The sequence below is a fragment of the Camelus ferus genome, chromosome 19 (assembly GCF_009834535.1).
Source record: "Camelus ferus isolate YT-003-E chromosome 19, BCGSAC_Cfer_1.0, whole genome shotgun sequence".
In the NCBI taxonomy this organism is placed as follows: domain Eukaryota; kingdom Metazoa; phylum Chordata; class Mammalia; order Artiodactyla; family Camelidae; genus Camelus; species Camelus ferus.
The window spans coordinates 24,473,769-24,492,161 of NC_045714.1; the positions used below are offsets into that span (position 1 = coordinate 24,473,769).

The following is an 18,393-nucleotide window of genomic DNA, read 5'->3' on the forward strand; positions in this document are numbered from 1 at the left end:
AGATCAAGCCTTTGTTGGTTTCATTTGCAAAAATTTTTTTGCATTCCGTAGGCTGTCTTTTAGTTTTACTTATGGTTTCCTTTGCTGTGCAGAAGCTTGTAATTTTCATTAGGTCCCATTTGTTTATTCTTGCTTTTATTTCTTCTAGGAGAAAATCTTTGAGTTGTATGACAGATAGTGTTTTGCCTATATTTTCCTCTAGGAGGTTTATTGTATCTTGTCTTATGTTTAAGTCTTTGATCCATTTTGAGTTTATTTTTGTGTATGGTGTAAGGGAATGTTCTAGCTTCATTGTTTTACATGCTGCTGTCCAGTTTTCCCAACACTATTTGCTGAAGAGACTGTCTTTATTCCATTGTGTATTCTTGCCTCCTTTGTCGAAGATTAGTTGGCCAAAAGTTTGTGGGTTCATTTCTGGGCTCTCTATTTTGTTCCATTGGTCTATATGTCTGTTTTTGTACCAATACCATGCTGTCTTGATGACTGTAGCTGTATAATATTGTCTGAAGTCTGAGAGAGTTACTCCTCCAGCCTCTTTCTCTTCATTAATGCTTTGGCAATTCTAGGTCTTTGATGGTTCCATATAAATTTTATTATGATTTGTTCTAGTTCTGTGAATTACATCCTGGGTAATTTGATAGGGATTGCATGAAATCTGTAGATTGCCTTGGGCAGTGTGACCATTTTAACAATATTGTTTCTTCCAATCCAAGAGCATGGGATATCTTTCCATTTTTTAAAGTCTTCTTTAATTTCCTTCATCAATGGTTTATAGTTTTCTGTGTATAATTCTTTCACCTCCTTGGTTAGATTTATTCCCAGATATTTTATTACTTTGGGTGCTATTTTAAAGGGGATTGTTTCTTTACTTTCTTTTTCTGTTGATTCATCGTTAGTGTAAAGAAATGCAACTGATTTTTGAATGTTAATCTTGTAACCTGCTACCTTGCTGAATTCTTCAATCAGCTCTAGTAGTTTCTTTGTGGACCTTTAGGGTTTTCTATATAAAGTAACATGCCATTGGCATATAGTGACACTTTTACCTCTTTTCTAATTTGGATCCCTTTTATTTCTCTCTCTTGCCTGATTGCTGTGGGTAGGACTTCCAAGACTATGTTGAATAGGAATGGTGAGAGTGTTCATCCTTGTCTTGTCCCAGATTTTAGTGGGAAGCTTTTGAGTTTTTCACCGTTGAGTACTATGTTGGCTGTAGGTTTGTCATATATAGCTTTTAGTATGTGGAGATATGTTCCCTCTCTACCCACTTTGGTGAGAGTTTTTATCATAAATGGGTGTTGAATTTTATCAAATGCTTTTTCTGCATCGATTGAGATGATCATGTGGTTTTTGTCCTTTCTCTTGTTGATGTGATATATTACATTGATTGATTTGCATATGTTGAAACACACTTGTGTCCCTGGGGTGAACCCCAATTGGTCATGATGCATAATCTTTTTTATGTGTTGCTGGATTCTATTTGCTAATATTTTGTTGAGGATTTTTGCATCTATTTTCATCAGTGATATTGGCCTATAATTCCCTTTTTTAGTAGTGTCTTTGCCTGGTTTTGGTATCAGGGTGATGGTGGCTTCATAGAATGAGTTTGGAAGTATTCCCTCCTTTTCAATCTTCTGGAAGAGTTTGAGAAGGACTGGTATCAGTTCTTCTTTGTATGTTTGGTAGAATTCCATGGTGAAGCTGTACAGTCCTGGACTTTTATTTGTAGGGAGTTTTTTTATTGGTATTTCAATTTCATTTCTAGTGATAAGTTTGTTCAAGTAGTGAGTTTCTTGATTCAGTCTTGGTGGACAGTATGTTTCCAGAAACTTGTCCATGTCCTCTGGGTTATCCAGTTTGGTTCCAAATAGTTGTTCATAATATTCTCATATGATATTCTGTATTTCTATTTTATTTGTTGTAATTTCTCCATTTTCCTTCCTTATTTTGGTTATTTGTGCTCTCTCTTTTTTTCTTCTTTGTGAGCTTGGCCAGAGGTTTCTCGGTTTTATTTTCTTTTTCAAAAAACCATCTTTTGGTTTGATTGATTTTTTTCCTATGGTTTTTTTTTTTTAATCTCTATATTGTTTATTTCCTACCTGATCTTTATAATTTCCTTCCTTCTGCTGCCCTTTGGGGTTTTTTGTTCTTCTTTTTCTAATTCATTCAGCTGCTGGGTTAGATTGTTTATTTGAGATTGTTCTGTTTTGAGGAAGCTCAGTATCACTATAAACTTGCCTCTTATCACTGCCTTTGCTGTGTCCCATAAATTTTTTGTGGTTGTGCTTTTATTTTCATTTGTCTCAAGGTATTTTTTAATTTCAACTTTGATTTCCTCATTGTCCCATTGGTTTTTTAATAGTATATTGTTTAATCTCCATGCTTTCCTTTTTTTCTCCTTTGATTCCCTGTTGTTGATTTCTAGTTTCAAGGCATTGTGGTCAGTAAAGATGCTTGAGATAATTTCTATCTTCTTAAAATTGTTAAGGTTGCAAACGGTTCTTTTAAACTAAAGCAGTGAGTCATTTTAAGAAAAAAGATGGTTCATATACATAATTTTGCTCTGTATTAATCTACTTTTTGTTCTCCATAAATCCAAGTTAATAGGAGTAGTACTCAAAGTAGATGATTTTAAGATTTATATAGAAATAATTTTATGGACATGGTAGATAATGCAACTGCTGTTGTTTTATGGGATGATGCTTTATAGGATTGCATGGGAGCTTAGTAGGAACAAAAAGCAAATATAAATGTAGAGTGTATATGGGAATTCTTTGTGCAAAGAATTGAGTGAAATTTTACAGTCATGTTTTGTTTACGTAAAGTCAAAACAAAACTAAAGGCTCTGCCTCATGACTCCATTAAAATTTTGAATTAGACTTTACCTTTTTGGAGCTTTACTCAGGATTTTAAGTGCCAAAAACTGATCAACTAACTATATATATATTTTATACTTGACAAAATATTACTTGCTGATATTCATGGTGTTTCTAATAATAAATACTACTTTGTAGCTTCTGCAAAGTATTAGATCTGTCTTTTTTTTTGAAATGACATATTTTATATGACTCTCTTTCATTTTGGGGGGGGAATCAGTAACTATCTGATCACCCATTCATAACCTTAGTACTTATCTAATTATAATTTTTATAATAGTTGTTTTCAGAAAATCCTACAAGTCAATCCACCCTCATTACTTTTGTTTCCTAGTATCTAAGCAGCCTCCTCCGTTTTCCAGAAAGCTTCCTGCTTTTGCTTCCAGACCTCTTACTAGGGTGGTCTTCAGATTCCCCTTTTCCAACTTACCTGTTCCTCTTCCAAAGGAAATGCATTTTTTGTCAGCCTCTTCTGGGAATGGGACCCATGCAAAATCAAATATAGGCCCTTTATTAGAAATTATTAATAATTTCACAAAGGTGGCAGTAGAAAATTAAGCCAAGTGTGTGGAGCCCTTGTAAGCACGCAGCCCTGTGCACCAAACATGTTATGAACTCATGAAACTGGCCTTGACCTTTTCCCTTGGTGGTTATGCCCCCAGAACTTTGCTTCTTTTTTGATGCATCCTTACCCTGACTTTATCTTTCTTTCCTGCACTGATTCCCTTTTTTTCTCCCTGTAGTTGTGTAGCCCTAGAGTCTCAAGCTGCAGAGAATCTTACATGCCCTCTTCCTGTTTTCATAGAAGGAAGGTCAAAAAGAACAAATATTTGGGAATTTTTCTTGAAATAATTTTATCATCAAGAATTGCTCCAGATATTCTTGGTTATAAATCATATTTGAGAACTGAAGTCATATAAGAATCCTACTATGAAATACTGTATTTTGACTTAGTAAGTTTTCTTGGATCAATATATGGTTAATTACTGAAGTATATATCTGTTCAAAGCTTGGTTACATACATGTAAAAATTAGTTTATTTGACAACAGTGTCTATGCATGTGATGGCAGCAGTCCCTGAGACAATTGTTTAAAAAACAGTGTTAAAACATTAGCCCTTGTTACCATCATTAAAAGGACAATACCCTCCCTTAGACTTGACACCATTTTAAGGATTAAAGAGTTTTTTGCTGTGAAAGACCCTCCTTTTTCTGATCTGTGCCCTCATATCCTCTTGGAACCATCTTTTTCCTTATCTACTTTCTATCCTGGTTTGCTTTACATGTTTCAGAAGTAACAGTAATCTGATAACCCATTAGATGGTCAGGAGGTACCAAATCATCTACTTTATTTCTCCCATGAGATAAATGGCATTTGCTTTTTTATGCTGACTGTGCAGATGATCAAATGACATCTAGTTTTTTGGCTCTGTCAAAGGGATACTTGCAATTACAACAATTATGAATTTTGTTCCAGTTGAAAAGGAAGATTTGGTGACTAGTATTGAGAGATATGAGGAATATTTCTGAATAGTTTCCTCAAAGTAAAGTGGTATATATACTTAGTTGGGTCATCACTTATTTGGCTCATCATTTATTCTTGGACTTACTTTTTGTGATACTACTTTCTCATAGAATGTAAATTTTTAATAGGAGGACAAAAACCTTTTATTTGTAATAAATAATATAGTAAGTTTACCCTATTGTATGTTATCAATTATAACTATCCATTGTGTATTGGACTTATGAATTTTATTTGCTATGTTTTTATGAGTGCTTGTGACATTATTTTAGTTACTTCAGAGTAACTTTTGTGCTTTCCACATAGAACTTTACAAAATATACAACTAAATATGTAAATTTATAAATATATAACCAGTTTTTCAAAAATTTCAAATCTTATGCTGCTTTTATCTAAATAGTTTTGATGAAATTGTGTATGTGAGTGTGTGTTTTGGACTTAATTATTTTAGCAGTTGCTTTAAATCTTCATTTGTTATACTGTTGTGTGTGAACAAATATAGTTCAGAATTTGAGAGTGCACTTGAACTTCCCTAAGATAAGTATTTATATTTTGTGAAATAGCATACATTGGAAAAAAAAACATTAAATATGTGTGACTACATTAATATAATAATATTCATGTATGAAGGATGATAAATTTAAAACTATATACATATCAGAGTGAACAGCTATATCTATATAGCAAATAATGAGAGTAAGTTCATTTCTGCATCTGAATATAATTTTAAATTTCCCAAACTAAAATCTATTGAGAAACACTTGATAATGGGATAAAACAAATATTTATGTATAGGTTTTTTGTTTGTTTTCTTTTATGAGGCATGCATAGAATAGATTTGGAACCTAGTGAACATAAATGTCTAAAGACAGCTATGAAACATTTCAAATAAAAATATTTTACCTACATGTAGTTAGATTGACAAATTATATTTGAGTACCTTATTAGTAGAAAGGCTTGCATAAATATCTTATTAGTAGGTCAACTAAGAATCAAGCTAATTGTGTTAGATGATTTTATAATCCTTTATGTCTGATCAAATGGTATCACTGAAAATGTACTTGAAATTTGAAAATGAAATTTAAATTATCCTAGTGAAATACGAGTCTTAAGAAATACCATTAATCTCATAGGTTTTAAGATGTTTAAATTTTTTGGTGAGAACACCTTAGTATTCAAAACCATTTTGTTTTAGTAAAACTTGTTATACATGATAAATTTTATAGTTAATTTGAAGTGACTTTGGTGATCCAAAAAATTTTATAAAGTTTTTAAATGACAGTTATTATTCTACTTTAAACATTTTAATAAATTACTGTTCTTATCCTTAAAGGAAACCACATGATATGAGATGTTGCTGAGAAAAAAATTGAAGTGTCTCCAGTGTACAACTATCATTTGAAGATTGAATAACGGTGGGTTTCATAGTCATAATTTATTGAATAGGTCTATAAATAACAGGAAAAATTCAGTTACATATGAAAATTACTTCTTCACATTAGCTTCTCCTATGTTTATATTTTGAATGATTCAGCTAAGAGGTGGTGAGAAATATTTATAATAGCAGGTCATCAGGATAAAATAGGGACAATGCAGTTTAATCGCTTTATTTATTTTTTTGAAATGTGCTTAATGGAAAGGATGAATAACTGCCTTGCTTCAAAATTAAATTCTATTGCTTTGAGTGAAGGATTTGAATGTTAGTATAACATTCTTTTTATGTGAGTTATGCTGTAGTTTTTGTCATTTTTTGCACTACAGTGCAGGGAATTTTGCTGATTTATTGTTACATTTTTAAAGGGCAATGCTATGCTGAAACCAGAGACTGAAGGAATCTAAAAATCATATTTGTCAAAAACTGAGCCTTAACATGGTTTATGATCAGTGACTACTTGTCCTATTTATATGACTGTATTTAAAAGTAAGCTAATCTAGCAAGATCAAATATGATTGATGTTTTCCCATTTATTGTTTTCTAATGTTTCATCTTTTGATTTTAAGATGCTTATAAGAATCAAGAAATATGAAGTTAAAGAATGCATAGTACTTTTCATTTTCAATATGTTCATTTGAAGAGAATTATTTTCTAAATATTCAGCTTGGGTCCTATCAGCACCCACTATAATCAGAGTAATTTTTAAAATATCAAATGAATTATGAACACTCTCTTCAGCTATGCAAGTGAGATGTTAAATAGTTGTGTGAGGATTTGAATGCTCTGGTCTAGTATATAAGGTAATTATCACCAATGTGAAAAACATTCCTGCTTATAAATTATAAGGACTTGAGAGATTGAAACTTTTACTAAATTATTTCTCAATTGAACCAAAGGAAGCAAAGTCTAATTGACAACTTCTTATTTTACCAAGCATCTGGAAACATAGTAAGTGAGATTAAATGTTACTGTTCAAAAGCTTAAGAGTATGAATATATTTGTAGTCTACATTAAAAATTCTGAGTTCAGTTTCTTAGAATCATGAAAAGTAAGAGTAATAACTGTATTTCTTTTAGTTTTCAAACAAGTATTCATCAGTAATTTGTAAAAAACAATAATGCATTATTTTTATATATCTACAAATTATACTTCTTTGATATTCCATACATCACAAAATAATTATTCAAGGTATAGGAAGAGCAAAAAATTTAGTAAGTGACTTGATTATTTAAACTATTAGGTACAGAGGCAGTGCAAACAGGTGAAAAATTAGTATAAACAGATCCAATGATTATAACCTTTGGGATTAATGTGGATAGAAAGTGTCTAATATACTACAACCAGTTATTCTGAGTGGACTGGGTATAGTAAATTGAACTTACTAAAGTTGTCATTCCATGGAAACTTTATTCCATCATTTGGATCAAGACTGAATCTAAGCTGAGATAAATATTCTAATGTCATAGATACCTAAGATATTATACTCCACCTTGAAAAATATGATTTTGTGTTTATTGTGGATTAATTCCAGAGGTTAGTGTTTCTAGATTTCAAAATACAAATGAGCTAAGAATGAATAACATAGAACTAGTAAAGCTTGATCTATAATTACCATTTACACCAGGCAAAAGGTACATTTAATTGCAACTGGCCTGTATAATGGAGTGGGATGGAAGGAAGGAAGTTTATTTACTTGAGACACCAAATGAAAACTATGAAACACAAATGGGAAAAGGCAGTTTCATTGAGAATAAAATATCCATGTTGATAATTTACATAAGACAAAAGATGGAGTGATTTCTGCAGGGAAATTACTTTCTTTGATGAGCTCCATTTATGCATGATGGAGTTTTAAATTTTTGAAAACCCCCTTGGTTATGATTTCTTCCTTTCAATTCTTGTGGTTTTAGTTTCATACATAAACAGGTGTAAAATTTTCTTGCTAAAACCTTCTTACTCTGCTGTAAGTTGAATTTATAACAGAAAAAAAAAACAGAATGCCTTCCAATGACAGTGATTAGGAAATCAGTATTTAAGGCATCAGTTTCATGAACTGCACGGTGAAAATGGCTCCATTCATTTTGAAGCCACCCTGTGATAAAATGTATCTTTATTTACTTTGCTCACTTTTAAGATTGTTTGTTTAAAGCATATTCTTGAGGGATGCTAAGTATTGTATCTTCTAACTAGCAGCTTGAGTTTGGAAGCAATTTTGTTCGAGTAAAATCCACTATGTAATGACTTGGAGTGGCCTGCAAGCTGCATGTTAAGGCTCATATATTTACTTATTGAGGATAGAAAGCTATTTGTTTTACTTAGTAATTTAATGTGGGAAGCATTTTAGAAGCTGCAATGGTAAGTGAGGATCTGAATCTTACATATTGCCTATCACCCTAATCAAAAGAGAAGGGAAAATAGAATATACCTCATCTCTAGAGACTTGGGTTCCAATAGTAGAACATGAAACTAGAAGGGAAAAGAGATGTGTGGGTCTCAGTGTGCAAACTTATTTGTGCATCGCAGAGTCACCATGCAAGCTGACGCTATTTGAAGTAGGTTGCTAGTATCAGCCTCACAAAAGGCTGAGACAAAAGTGGACAGAAGAAGGAATGTTTATAAGTTGATGTACATTAGCCAAACATTCATGGAACCTGCTTGTATGCAATTGCCTGATGCATTAGGAGCAAATCTTTAGGGAAATGTACTTAGTGACATAATCATAAACAAAGCTCTATAGAATTACCAAGTGTGGTGAGTAGATACCTACACGGTAGAATGACTGTTATTAGATTGGAGGGACCCTGAATTTGCTGCCTACTTCAAAATAGTTTACAAATCTCTCTCAGTGGCCCAGTTCTGCAGTCCTTTATAGCAGGAATCTAACTCATAGAGTCAAGACTGTTTTCCACTTAAAAATCTAACAAAATCTAGTGATTCAAACATGTTTTTGGAAGTTAAGAAAATGCTAAACAATAAATAACTACACACACTTGCAATTGTTTATATGTATATATACAAATACTCACATTTTTAACTCTCATATAGTTAGATAATTGAAAAATATGTGGATTCATAGCAGAATAATGCTTAAGAAATCAAAGATTTTAGAATGTTTCTACCTTTAAATATGATATAGTGGTTTTGCCAAACTGATGTATATTTGACAAATATTTATTGATTGTTAGTCCTTGGAGATTCAGAGACAACTGCTACCCATTTACAGCCTTAAAAACACATAGGTAGTTGAGGTAGATGGAGAAATCAGTCAGATTTTCATAGCTTAAAATGATAAGTATAAATTAAGTACGAGTTGTTACACAAGTGCGCTTTTCTCTAAGAAGTAAAAGGAAGATTTTGAGCTTGGTGATGTGGAGTTGCATTCTGAAGAGTAAATGAGTGGAAGGCTTTGATGGAATGTGGGGATGTAAGGTGAACAAGACATGGAAATATAAGAAAACCTGAACCTTAAAGATAAGAGGACATGGAACTCTAGAACAGATCATGTTAGGTTACAAAACAAGTCTCAGTAATTTTAAGAAGATTCAAATTATATCTGGCATCTTTACTGACTACAGTAGTATGAAACTAGAAATCAGCTATAAGAAGAAAACAGGAAAACTCACAAATATGTGGAGATTAAACAACAAGCTACTAAACAACCAATGGATGAACAAAGAAATCAATGGAAAAATCAAAAAAAAACCTTGAGAAAAGTGAAAATGGAAATACAACATAACAAAATATATGAGATGTAACAAAAGCAGTTCTAAGGGGAAAGTTCACAGTGATGGATGCATACATTAAAAAACAAGGAAAATCTCAGATAAAGAATCTAACTTCACACCTAAAGACTGGGGGAGAAAAAGAACAAAGCCCAAAGTTAGTAGAAAGAGGAAATTAAAAAAGACCAGAGTGGAAATAAATAAAACAAGAGGCCAATAAAACAATAGAAAAGATCAATGAAACTAAGAACTGATTCTTTGAAAGATAAACAAGATTGGCAAACCTTTAGATAGACTCACTTCAAATTAGTAAAACTCGGAATTGAAAGAGGAGAATTTACAACTGATACCAAAGAAATACAAAAGATTATAAGATAATACTGTGAACAATTATACACCAATAAATTGGACAATCTTTAAGAAATAGATAAATTTCTAGAAAACACAGTCTTTCAAAACTGAACCATGAATATATAGAAACTTTGAGTAGACCAATTTACTACTAAGTAGATTAAATTAGTAGTCAGAAACCTCCTAACAATAAAAAATCCAGGACCAGACAGCTTTACTGGTAAATCCTGCGAAAGATTCAAGGGTGATTTAGTGTTATCCTTCTCAAAATCTTCCAGAAAACTGAAGAGAAAAGAATGCTTCCAATTTTAAAAGACCAGCATTTCCTTGATACCAAAATGAGACAATTACACTTCACACAAAACAATTATAGGCTTATATCTCTAATAAGCATAAGTGCAGAAATCCGCAACAGAATATTAGCAAACAAAATTCAACAGTACATTAAATGGATCATACACCATGATCAAGTGGGATGTACTCAGGGACACAAGGATGGTTCAACATTTGCAAGTAATTAAGTGTGATACACCACATTAACAAATGAAGGTTAAGGGGGTTGGGAAGGGACAGACTGGGATTTCAAAATGTAGAATAGATAAACAAGATTATACTGTATAGCACAGGGAAATATATACAAGATCTTATGGTAGCTCACAGAGGAAAAAATGTGACAAGGAATATATATATGTTCATGTATAACTGAAAAATTGTGCTCTGCACTGGAATTTGACACAACATTGTAAAATGATTATAACTCAATAAAAAAAAGTTAAAAAAAAAAACAAAAAAGAAAAACAAATGAAGGTTAAGTCATATTATCACCTGAATAGATGTGGAAAAGCAATTGACAAAATTCAGCACCTATTCATGATAAAAAAAAAAAAAACCACCTCTCAATAAAGTGGTCATAGACAGAACATGCATCAACATAATGAAGATCATATGTGACAAGCCCATAGCTACCATCATACTCAACAGTGGGAAGTTGAAAGCTTTCCCTCTAAGATCAGGAACAGGACAAGGATTCCTGCTCTTGCCACATTTACTCAATGTAGTATTGGAAATGCTGTCCAGAACAGTTAGGCAAGAAAAAGAAAAGGCAGCTAAGTTGGAAATGACAAAGTAAAACCATCACTATTTGCAGACAACAGGATTTTGTATATAGAAAACCCTAAAAACCTCACCAAAAGAACTGTCAAAGCTAATAAACAAATTCAGTAAAGTTGCAGGGTACAAAATCAATATATAACTATCTGTTGTGTTTTTATATAACAACAAACTATTGGGAAAAAGAACTAAGAAAACAACCCTATTCACAATTATATCAAAAAGAATAATACCTATGAATAAATTTAACCAAGGAGGTGAAGTCCTGTGCATTGAAAACTGTAAGATGTTGTTGAAGTAAATTGAAGATTACACAAATAAATGGAAAGATACTGTGCTCAAGAATTGGAGTGATTAATGTGGTTAAAAAGTCTGTTTTACCCAAAACAATCTACACATTCAGTGTAATCCCTGTAAAAATTCCAATGTTATTTTTCACAGATACAGGACAAACAATCCTAAAATTTTTATGGAACCACTAAAGATCTGGAATAGCCAAAGCCATCTTGAGAAAGAAGAGCAAAGCTGGGGGTATCACAGTCCCTGATTTCACACTATATTTCAAAGATGTAGTAGTCTAAACAGTATGGTAGTGGCATAAAAACAGACACATAGATCAATGGAATAGAATAGAAAGCCCAAAAAGAAAGCCACATATATATGACTAATTAAAGGGTGCAAACAAGGCAAGAATATACAATGGAAAAATGACAGTCTCTTCAATACATGGTTTTGGGAAAAATAGACAGCCACATGGAACAGAATGAAATCAGACTGTGTTCTCTTTCACCATGAACAAAAATTTACTCAAAATAGATTAAAGACTTGAAAGTAAGACCAGAAACCATACAACTCCTAGAAGAAAACAACATAGCAGGTAAACTCATTGACATTGGTTTTGGTGACTTACTTTTTGGTTCTGATTCCAAAGGTAGGGCAACAGAGGCAGAAATAAGCAATTGAGATCACATCAAATTAAAAAGATTCTGCACAGCAAAGGAAGTCATCAATAAAATGAAAAGGCAATCTATTGAATGGGAGAAGATATTTGCAAATCATATAACTGATAAGAAGTTAATATCCAAAATATATAAAGAATGCATACAGCTTGATAACAAAAAGAACAAACAGTCCAATTTAAAAATTGGCAGACGATCTGAATAGACATTTTTCCAAAGAAGACAATGCAGATGGCTAACAAGAACATGAAAAGATATTATCGTTAATCATCAGGGAAATGCAAATCAAAACCACAATGAGATGTCATTTCACACCTGGCAGAACAGTTATTATCAAAAGGACAAGAAATAACAAGTGTTGGAGAAAACATGGAAAAAAAGGAAACCCTTGTACGTTGTTGGTGGGCATGTAAATTGTTACAGTGTCTATGGAATGCAGTATGGAAATTCCTCAAAAAACTAAAAGTAGAACTACCAAAAGATCCAGTAATTCCACTACTGGGCATTTATTTGAAAAATAGGAAAATTTTAACTCAGAAAGGTGTATGTGCCCTTATGTTCACTGCAGCATTATTTACAGTAGCCAAGCTATATTTATGATGGGATACTACTAGATTATAAAGAAGAATAAAACCTTGCCATTTGTGACAGCATGGATAGATCTTCAGGGTATTATGCTAAGTTAAATAAGTCAGATAGAGAAATATACGATTTAACTTAAATGTGTAATCTATAAAACAAAACATGAACAAACAAAACCAAACTAACAGATACAGAGGCTAGACTGGTAGTTGCCAGAGGGCAAGGGTGTTGAGAGGTAGATGGATTTGGAGATGGGAGTTAAGAGTTACAAACTTCCAGTTACAAAATAAAGAAGTCCTGGGAATGTAATATACATCATGACCACTGATGTCAATAAAATTGTGTTGCATATTTAAAAGTTGCTAAGAGAGTAAATCTTGAAAGTTCTCATCACTAGAAAAAAATTTTGTAACTTTATATGGTGACAGATGGTAACTAGACACTGATCATTTCGCAGTGTATGTGAATATCAAATCATTTTGTTGTTCACCTGAAACTAATATGTTACATGTCAGTTATATCTTACTAAAACAAAAGCAAAGCAAAAAGATAAGAGAACATACAAAAAGTTTTATATTCCTTCCATAAAGCAGCTGGGTAGGTGGAGAGAGCACTGGATTGTATCCTGGCTCTGTCCAGCCACTCTTGATGGTCTTTGCAAGTACTTAACTTTGGAGTTTCATTCCTTTACCAATAAAATGTGTTTAATAAAACATTGTCTTCCAGGGATGTTGTGAAGATACACTTTGTAAATGGTACATAGGAGTAGGGATTCAATAAATAGTATTTAAGGAGATTACAGTAATCAGCAATGACCTTAACCAGAGGTTCCCAGTCTTTGCTGCATATTTGAATAACTTAGAGAACTTCCAAAAAGGATTCTTAAATGCTGATGTTTACATTTCACCCCCTAGAGATTCTGACTTAACTGGGCATGTTATAGTCTGGATATGAAACTTAAAGGAGAATACAGGAAAATATGAGAAAGAATAAGAAACAGTAAAAAAAAAAAAAAAAAAAAAGAGGAAATAAATGTAGAGTCTACCAAGATGCTAAGGAATAGATTTCCTTCATTTTGTAGAACAGAAGGATTGACACTACCGTTAGGTGTGGTTGAGAAGCATTTCCAGGTCTCATCTGTTCCAGAGCAGCTGACTTGTGAGGAGGGCTCACCAACAGAGATGGAGCTGCTGCATTCTAGAGGTCCCTTCTGTGGAGTGTGTCAATCCTATGCTTCATTTTATGGTGGAATAGGTCATAAGTTTTATTCTTTGGAATAGAAGCAGCATGGAAGAGGTGGTGAAGAAGTCTAATATTGAGGATAAAAATTCTTAGAGCTCTTTAAAGTACTTCAGTTGATCCTATCTAATTAATATGCATCTCAAAAGAGACCGAGGCCCTGCTTTGAAGATGTGAAATACAGCAGAAGCATTCCTGCCTAAGCCTGTAGCCATAGGTGTGATGACTGGCAATGATATTTTATCTATGTTAGACAAAAAAGAAGTAGGCTGAATTACAACAGAAAGAATTGTAAATATATACTAGAGAAAGTGAGAGCTCAGTTTGAATCTTAAAACCATTTACTTCCTTTTTTTTTTTTTTTTTAAATAAGCCATGATATTCTACCCTGGTTACTGGAAAAGAGATTGCAAGGCAGAATCGCATTCTCTAGTATTGAACATCAAAGAAAAACCAAAAGAAACAAAATTATTTTTAATAAATTCAGATTCCTAAGACTAGAATTTACTTTTTACATGAAAAACAACTATGTTGATATTTTGATTATGTGAATAATATATATTACACTGTTGTGATTGTTATCCAGGACTTCCAGATAAATGAATTATTTTACCCATGTATTGGTTTTTCCCATGAAAATATTTTAGACTAATTCAAAAATAATTATCTATATTTATTTTTCCCCATGAAAATCTTTTGATGTTGCAGAAATATTTCCCTGTGAAACGTATAATTGCTGAATTATTTCCCACCTAAAATCATTCTAGTTACTTTGTGCCATTCTTAGGATAGAAATACTTGAAATCTTATCATCAAAAGAGATTTTACTACAGATCTTTAATTCAGTGCATGCTAAGCAGCACCTATAAAGAATTTTAGGAATAGAAATTAACTAAGAGACTATAATTAGAACATACAAGAGTAGTCACTGGTGAAATGAATCCATTTTTGCTCTTCACATCAAATTCAAATACTTGCAGACTTGTCTGTGAATGCTGTTTTTATTTTTGTATGCAGCATTTATACAAGGTCCCTTTACAGTCTGACATTTGCTTCAATCACTCAAATGGACTATTTTTGTTGTTGTTAAACACACCAGCTATTTTCATGTAAACAAATCCACAGATCACTTTTCAGTTCCCATCTTATTTGACTTCTCATTAGCATCTGATATAGTTAAAAGTCCTTTTTTGAGACATTCTCTTTGCTGAGATCCACCAGTCAAAGACCACTTGTAGTTGAACAAATTGGACTTCTGGATACCTGGTGCAGGAGGGAGACTATATTCCATAGGAAACTGTGAGGCATCTTAATTAGAGTGTGCCAAGAAATTCTTGTTATAGGTTTTGGGCTTGTATTATATGATTTGGAGGAAGGTTCAAGGAATGAAATCTGTTCTAGACTGAGTGCTTTGAGGAAGCAACTGGATACATGGCTGTGCATCTTAATTTTTATTTTGTAGGTAGAAAGAACAGGATGAGACTAAAGCTTTAATTGTGAAGAAGCAGATGTTACTCTTTATTAGTTGGAAATATTTGTAGTTTTCATGGTGTTCTTGTATTTGTCTGCAGTCAAAGAGTCCTCTTGTTTTTTGTTTCATGACATTGTGGTTACATAGTGACCTTGTCCCAAGCTGGTGTTGAAATTGTTCACATTCAACTGGAAAACACCATGGCCTAGCTCTGTGCCAGGCTAGCTTCCATCTGATGGCTGTCAGCATTGCCTTTTTCTTTCTCAAGATCATGGCATCATATTCTGTTTGGTTTCTTTCTGCTGCTTAACTTGCTTCTTTTCATTCTTCCTCACACTGTCTTCTTCTATATAATCTTTAACTCTTAGAGTTTCCCAGGCCTTATATCTGAATCATCTTTTATATTATCCTACACTTCTTATGTAGTTTCATTTATTTTTATGATTTTAATTACTATCTGCTTTCTTCAGACTGGAACTATTCTCTGCCTAAAAGATGGGTTGTAAAACTATAACCCATAGGTCAAATACAACTCAAAGTCTGTTTTTGCCCAGATGTGAGGTGGTTTTATAGGTTTAAATGGTTAGAAAAAATCTAAATAGTGAATAATATTTCATGACATAAAATTATATAAAATTCAAGTTACAGTACATAAACAAAAAAGAAGCAGTGTTGCTCACCACCCAGTTCTACAAAGATTAAGTCATCAGCCACTCTAGTTGCCCACCCAACCTGAGAGGAATTCAGGATGAAAAACAGGGTGAGGAACCTGTGTTTTGAAAAAGCAGGTCCCTTAGATAGATGTATATTTCAGAAAGAATTTTAATGACCCCACATTCTTGCATCTCCTCATACATAGAAAAGTGCTAAAGTCATTAACCTGAGATACCTGTTCTTTGTGAGTAGCAGTAATCTTTTACCAAGAATGTATGCTTGACTGTATTTCCTAGCCAAAAATCATATATAAATTGGCTTCTCCCCATCTCTTTAGAGCAGTTTCCTCAGAGCTACTAAGCAGCTGTCTCCTGAGCTATAGTCCTTACTTAATAAGATCCCTGAATAAAACTTAAACTCATTCCTCTCAGGTTGTACATTTTTCTTTAAGTCGACAAGTGTCCAAAGATAAAATTTTATTGAAATCCAGACATGTTCATTTGCTTAGGTATTTTCTATGGCTCCTTTTTTTGCTGCAAGATCAGTGTTGAGCAGTTTCAGTAGAGAGCCAGAATTATCTACTAGCTATCCCTTTATAGAAAAAGTTTGCCAACCCCTGCTCTAAAGTCATGCATTTAACTAATCTGTGAGATTTTTCAATTGATTATTTTAGTCATCTTAAAATATTTAAAAGATAAATTTTATTCATCTCCAATCCATATCTGTGCCTGTTCATCTTAATATTTGGGGCCCCTGCCACACAGAAATTCAAATCAGAAACCACAAATCATCCTTAATTCTTATTTTTCCTCTACCCCATATTTTAGTCCTTCTGGATATCCATTGTTTCTGCTTCCAAACTATATTGCAAATAGGTCAGTCAGTCTCCATCTTTTCTGCCATCATTCTATGCCATACCATCACCACCTTGCAGCTGGTCTACTCAAACAGCCTCATCATTGGTTTCCTGCTCATGTGACTCTTAAGTCCCTATCCCATGATGTTTTCTATCATTACATCTGCTCATAGCAATTATGATAATTTTTATGTAAATATTTGGGTTTAAATTCTATATATTTATTTATTTATTGTCTATCCAAACACATAAGCTCTACAGAGGTGACTTCATACATTTTAGTTCAAGTAGCAGATATAAACATTTTGAATAGTGACTGATGTGGAGTAGAAGGCCAGTAAGGTATTTTTTTAACCAGTGACTGACCTACTTAAAGACCACAAGATAGAGGTACAGTTACACCCTCACACACCTGCACACATTCCACTTCTAGGGGAAAAGTATTTATATATTTTGCATGTACAAATTTCTCAGTTGAGTATGCATCACTTTACATTTGAACCACATCTATAGGAGAGGAAGTTTGCTCTGGGAAGGACAAGTTGATGCTGATTTTATCTTGATTTTTAAGAATTACAACTTGGTCAGTTTTTTTTGTTGCTAGTGGTGATGATAGTGACCTTTTTCCTAGCAAACAAAACCAGCGATTTACTTACATCATTCTTGTGACTCAAAAGATATCTTAACTGAACTGGTTATTTACTTGATAATTTGTTGTCAAACAAATGTATATTTCATTTTATACAGGGAGAGAACTGTCCAGTTATTTTTATGTGGATTTTAAATAGGAACTTAGAAACTCTTCCAAAGTAATACTGAAATAGGAATGTAGACTAACTGTATATAACCACCATTTTTGAGTGTGTAGCTATTGGAAGAAACTGCTGAAAGCATAAGTTAGGGTTTAGGTAGAACCAACATGGTGAAATGGCCATAGGCTATGGACATGGAGGCATCCATTTGAGAACAGTTTTGTAAAGTGGTAGAGAAAGAGGCCAGACTGCAAGGCTTTACAAGTAAGTTACCTGATAAGAAAAAAAAAAATGTTGTGGATTGGCAGTAAAAGGGAAAACAAAAATGGGATGGTAGACAGATGGAGAATCAAATACAGCAGGAAAGGAGAGGGAAACACTCTCAGTGTTTGCAGGCAGAAGAAAAGAAATCTAGTTAAAGTGGAAAAAATTAAATTTGGCAGTGAGGAAAACAAGAACCATACTACTCAAAAGCTTAAGTGCCTTCCCAAGTTTTGCATAATAATTTGGATTTCAAAAAATGTTCTTACACAAATTGTATCATATGACCCTCACAAAACTGGGTACATCTGAGTAAACTGAGACAGGTGGTTCTATTCCCATTTCACAGATTAGGAAACAAGCTCAGTTCCTGGGGTCATGCAGTGGGTAAGTAACATAAGGGAGAACAGAAGTGTTCTCACGCCTATGTTTTTATACTTTCCAGTATAACATGTTGACACTGTGGTGTTAATCTTTAAACAGAAGGAGATTGAAATCTGTGAGGAAGAGAAGCATTTAAGGCAGTGATCCAAAAGAAGTGGTCTCTTTTCCCTCCCACCCACTTAAACTATTATCACATTTAAGTGAATTTCAGTAAGCCAGAAGT

The 18,393-nt window shown here is 33.0% G+C and overlaps 1 protein-coding gene across 1 annotated transcript in view; it reads left to right on the forward strand.

Moving 5' to 3' along the window:
* Nucleotides 1–18,393, forward strand: part of LOC116658037 (centrosomal protein of 162 kDa-like) — a 60,143-nt gene that overhangs the window by 17,107 nt on the left and 24,643 nt on the right. Inside the window, exon 2 of the mRNA XM_032462342.1 lies at nucleotides 5,728–5,809. The gene's annotated coding sequence lies outside the window, so the exon portion shown is untranslated. The remainder of the gene's footprint in view (nucleotides 1–5,727; nucleotides 5,810–18,393) is intronic.